This window comes from Chelonoidis abingdonii, chromosome 6 (genome assembly GCF_003597395.2).
Source record: "Chelonoidis abingdonii isolate Lonesome George chromosome 6, CheloAbing_2.0, whole genome shotgun sequence".
Lineage (NCBI taxonomy): Eukaryota > Metazoa > Chordata > Testudines > Testudinidae > Chelonoidis > Chelonoidis abingdonii.
Window position 1 is genome coordinate 118,650,117 of NC_133774.1, and position 5,478 is coordinate 118,655,594.

Here is a 5,478-nt window from a genome sequence, read left to right on the forward strand (position 1 = left end):
AAAGAGAAGAGATGTGGGATTACTAGGTGACTTCTATCTCTACATGTCTATAGTCAGTCCTATCTAGTCATGTGGTTGCCTCCTGGCTTAGAACCTTAACCACATCTTACTAAGACTTTCATTGGCAGGCCACAAAATGGGTGAGGAGTTGAATAGCATCTCTCCATCGCAGTGCAGTGGTTATGCCAGGCATGTGTCATCAAGGTGAAAGATGGATTCAATATACTCACGGCAGACCTCCACCCAACGCCATCAAACCCAGCTGTGACACTTACCAGTGGCAAAGCTCCAGAAGGGCGTCTCATGGGTCTGAGAAAAAATTTCTTTGTGGGACCGGGACTCCCATAATACCCACCCTCCAAAAGACAGTTGTGTGGTTAAGGCTCTGACTGGACTCTGGGCTCAGTTTTAGCTCTGCCACAGGCTCCCGTGGGGTGACCTCAAATAAGTCCTTTTAAATCTGTTTGGGTGCCTAACTCACTGCGCTCCTTTGAAAAAATTCAGCCTTCAGCCTCTCGAATGCGGATATCTATCCTGTCTCCATCTTATATAATCTAAAGCCAGGCGGAGGCGCAACAAAAATCTTGGGACGGGGTGGTCTCTCTTAAGTGCTCTCCAACCTCCAGACATAGTGGGCCTTTAGGCACATGTAATATAATACTAATAAAACAGTGATGGGCCCTCAGTCACAGCATCTTGCCTCCATAGTGGTGACCAGACAGGCAAGTACCAAGGAGCCTATATAATAAGACCCAAAATCCTGATTGTCCCAATTTTATGGGACATCTTGTCACCCTATCACCTCCAGCAACACCTCTGGCTACTCTCCCACTACCTGAAAGCCCCTGAAAGCAAAGGACTGATTATTTTATCCTTAACTTCAGCTCATGTAGGCTTAAACCACTCAGCTTTCAGGCTACTTCAAGTAGGAGACTCTTACCCCTACTGTCCATGTGTCTGCAGGTATCGGGACGTTCATTTCAGCCATTTTCAAGATTCAGTTACTTCATTTCTCTACTTTCAGCCCCCATCGTTTTGTGGGGTGGGAATCAGTCTACAGCCTTCCACCAATCTGAAACCAGGCAAAGAAACATTCATAAGACCATGATCCACAACCCTCTTCCTCTGCCCTGCGCTGCTGCAGCTAATACCAGAGATCAAGAGTTTCTGGCATTACCTATCCAGCCAAGACCACTAACCGCAAACAGCTACCCGGTTCACTGGGACAAAAAAAAAAAAAAAAAAAAGAACAAAAAAATAGGAAAAAAAAGAAAAAAGAATGAGCTACATCAACAAGGAGGGGAAGACAGCAGACTAAAATGACAGCACTTCTATGGTGAAGAGAGACAGCCAAGCAAAAAGTGCACAGGAGAAGTGGGGAAGGAATATCTTTAGCACAACGGTTCTCAACTGGGGGCCTGCGGCTGGTTCATAAGCAGGCTGGCATGGGCTGGCTGGCGCTGTGATAAAAGAAGTTGGGCGGGAGCTCCCTTTTTTGGACATCCAGCCACCAGCAGCTATAAAATCCCTCTTAGTCGCTGTTCTCGTCATTGCGCTACCTGTAAAGCAAGGTGGGCATACATTTTGGCCTGAGGCCACTTCCGGTTTCCAAATTGTATGGAGGGCTGGTGTTGGGAGGGACTGTGTCTCCCAAACAGCAGGCATGGCCTGCCCGCCCATCGACACCCCCCGCCCTTTGTCTTGAATGCGTCCCCTCTATATCACACCCCTCTCCCCTGCACGGCCCCCGGGACTCCTCCTCATACAACTCCCTTGTTCCCTGACAGTGGATCCCTCCACCCAACTCCCCCTTCCTGCAAGCCCCCCCCAGAACCCTGCCCCATCCAACCCCCTTCTCCTGTCCCCCGACCCCTGTCCCAGGGACCCCTGCCCCCATTCAACCCCCCTGTTCCCTGCACTCTGACCGCCCACAAGCCCTATCTCAACTCGCCCCCTGATGCCCACCCAAACCCCTGGCCCTCTATCCAACCCCCTGCTCCTTGCCCATTACCATGCTGCCTGGAGAACCAGTGGCTGGCTATGCTATAGCCCACACGCCCAGAGCAGCAGGACAGGCAGCCGCACCATCTGGCTGGAGCCAGACATGCCACATGCGACAGGGCACTGGTTAGGCCGGGCTCTGCAGCTGCACTTCCCAGGAGCTCACATCCCTACAGCCAAGCATTGCGCTCGGAGGGAGACATCGGGACGGACCCGGCCAAGCTCCTGGGGCAGGAGCTAGGCTGTAGTTTCCACCTCTGCTGTACAGATTAAAAAGTCTCACTGTTATACATAGGGAAAAAGAAGTGACTGGGCACCTGGCCAAAGAGCCATAAGAAGGCTAGAACTTTTAATATGAAACAAAGATTCCCTTTTCGTCTGTCTGTGGTTGTTCTCCTGGAGAGTTTGGACAGGGCAGAGCTATAGTGTAAGAAGCCAGGGGCCAGGTATGAAAATCCTCAGTATCATACTAGAAACTACTCATTTGGAACCCGTATGTAAGTAGATTAGGAATGTTAGGAAGATGCATTTAGGGTTTCTCTTTTTATTTCTTTACGGCTTGTGACTTCCTCTGTGCTAACCCAGGTGCTTTTGTTTTGCTGTAACCTTTAAAACTGTACCCAAGAAAAACTATTCTTGATGCTTAATCCTTGTAATCTTTTTCAATCTAGCAAAGCCTAAACTGCCAGAGTAAATATTAATAAAAAAGAAAAGAGATACCTTACAGAGTAGAATTGGATTGTATGTTTAAGAGGTGTGCATGTTGTTTAACTAACTGGTGCAGAACTGATTCCTATTTTTTTCCCTCTTCTCTCAGCTCTTCCCCGGAAGCCACGAGGAGGGTTAAAGGCTTGAGAGGTACCTCACAGAAGGAATTCCCAACTGCGCCTTCCTGGGCCTCAAGGGTTCTGCATTTGGGTGATGGCAGCATCTACCAATCGAAGGTCAGAGAGAAACTGAAACATGGACTTTAATACATGCCAGGAGTGGCACGTATTTGGTTTTAGAATCCTTGCGGGCTCCCCACACCTCTGTACTCAGAGTGGGAATCGTCTTGAAAGGGGCCTAGACAGAAAATGCAGAGCCTCAAGCCCGCAGAGCTAAAGTCCCAAGCTCTGCCAGCAGATGCCCCTTTGCTCCCTCCCCCCCCACCCCTGCTGGACCATGGAGTTTTAATAGCATTTGTGGGGATCTCAGAGAAAAGGTTGAGAACTTGTTTTAGCAGACAGACAGTTGGCTAAGCTCCTACTATGCTTACCAACACGGTGGCAACGTTTTAAAATTTTGCCAGTGCCCAGAACCCGTCCCTGCCCAAACTCCACCTCCAACCTGCCCAGGAGGAGTCTGGATGCAGGCCCATAGGCTGGGAAGGGATTGGGGTGCAGGCCTGGGAGAGTTTGGGGATGGAGAGGGTCAGAGGGATGGGTGAGGGCTGTGGGTTGGAGTGTGGGAGGGCTTAGGTGAGAGTAGGGTATAGCAGTGAAGCTCTGTCTGGGGTTGGCAATGGGGTTGGGAAGGGCTCAGGCAAGAGTAGGAGTGGGGGGTGAGGGCTCTGGCTGAGACTGAGGATAAGAGTTTGGGGTGCTGGAGGGCTCGGGTAGAGGGTTGAGGGTGAGGTAGGGGATGAGGGCTCTGACTGGTATGGCTCTGGGTTGGGGATGAGTTGGGTGCAGGCAGGCTGTTCCAGGACAGGGGCCAGAGAGGATTCCCCCCAGCCCTTCCCCGTCAGCAGCAGCGAGCTCTGCGGGAGGAGCCCCCAGCAGCACACTCACCCCCACCACCCGTCACTGCATGTGCTCTAGGCCCCTCTCAGGTCCAGGAATCTCCCTCTGCTCTCTGTGGTGGGTGCTGCGTGCGCTTTCCCCTGTATTGGCGTGGCCCGATGGACCTCACTGGGTGAGGGACTGGCACTGCCTCCTTGTCCAGCAGGAGCAGGAGCAGTGACTGGGGCAGGGGGTGGGGTGTACTGGTGAAGGGTCTCGCCAGAAAAGGGAAGGGTCTGAGGGGAATGGCAGGCTCAGAGTCGTTGGCCCCTGAGAGCATGGGGGGGCACTAGACCCTATGGCAGCAGTTCTGCAGGGAACAGCATGGAGGAGACAAGACAGAGATGCTGTGCTCTGAGGCCCTGGGAAGGCAAGTGGGGGCAGCAAACAGGGACCAGAGGACTCTCTGGTGGGGCCCACAGGTGGGGCCTGAAGGGCGCCCCGCCCAAATGTTGGAAGAGCTGGTCTCTGGCTCTGAATATTGCGGAACACCACATGTGTATGGCCCCTTTTAACGTCCCACAGTGAGCAGACAGGATCTCAAATTTTTTCAACGCCCAGCACAGAGACTGAACACTTCAGACCAATCGCGTTAATTTCTCTGCAGAGAAGGAGGAAGAAATGAACAATCCTGGACAATGAGATTAAAATCTGATGTTCACATCAACTAAGGCAACACCCAGCCTGAATGCTCAAGAAACACACAAGCTAGTAGGTTAGCAAGGCCAAAAGCCACAAGTCACTCTACTACACTCATGATCGTAGCTGAATGCTGGATTGGTCAACAAACTGGCAACAGACACTTTGATAAAGTCAGAGCTGAAAAATCTGCATGAAGCCAAAGGCCAGAGCTGAAGTTTGACACGCCTCAGCCTGCACTACTGGGAGAAGGGAGATAGTTGGTCTGGCAGAGCACCATATCTAACAGGAATACTCCTGAGTCCTCGGCTCCAGATTGGAAAATTACCAGGGCCACCGCGGAGGGAGGGGGGCAAGTGGGCACTTGCCCCAGGCCCTGGGCCCCCCGAGAGTTTTTTCAGAGCCCTGGAGCGGGGTCCTTCACTCTCTTGGCGGCTCCAGAAACTCCCGTGGGGCCCGGACCCTGGAGCTTCTTCTGCTCCGGATCTTACGCAGTGGGGTCCTTCTGCCCCGAGCGGAAGGACCCCTGCCGCCAATTACTGCGCAGCGGGACCCGCCAACAAAGTGCGGGTCTTCTGCGGTAATTGGCAGCAGGGGCCCTGCTGCGGGTCTGCGGGCACTTCGTTGTGGGCCCAGACGGAAGGACCTGCCACCCAAAATTACCCATCTGAACGGGTGGCCCGCCTCGAAGACCCCAGGCCCCTGAGTCTTCTGGGCACCCTGGAAATTACCAGTCCTTGTGAAGACCTTAAAGAGAGGTAGACAATAAACCCAGAGATCCTGATTCCTAATCCCCCTTCTCTACACTATGTTGGACTCCCTGCCTAACCACTGGTTCACACTCCCCAGAGTTGGAATAAAAACCAGGAGTCCTGACTCCCAGCCCCATCTTCTAACCCACTATAGTTGCTCCTAGATTTTAAAAGTTTTGCTGTTATATCAGAGTTTAGTTCCCTGGACAAGGGATTCCCCTTCCTCTGTAAGGGTCAATCTCGTACCAGCTCATTGCTCCCATAGCTGGGGCATGGCATTGGTCCAAACAATTGTTCTTCCAGCAAATCAGTTCCATTTTCAG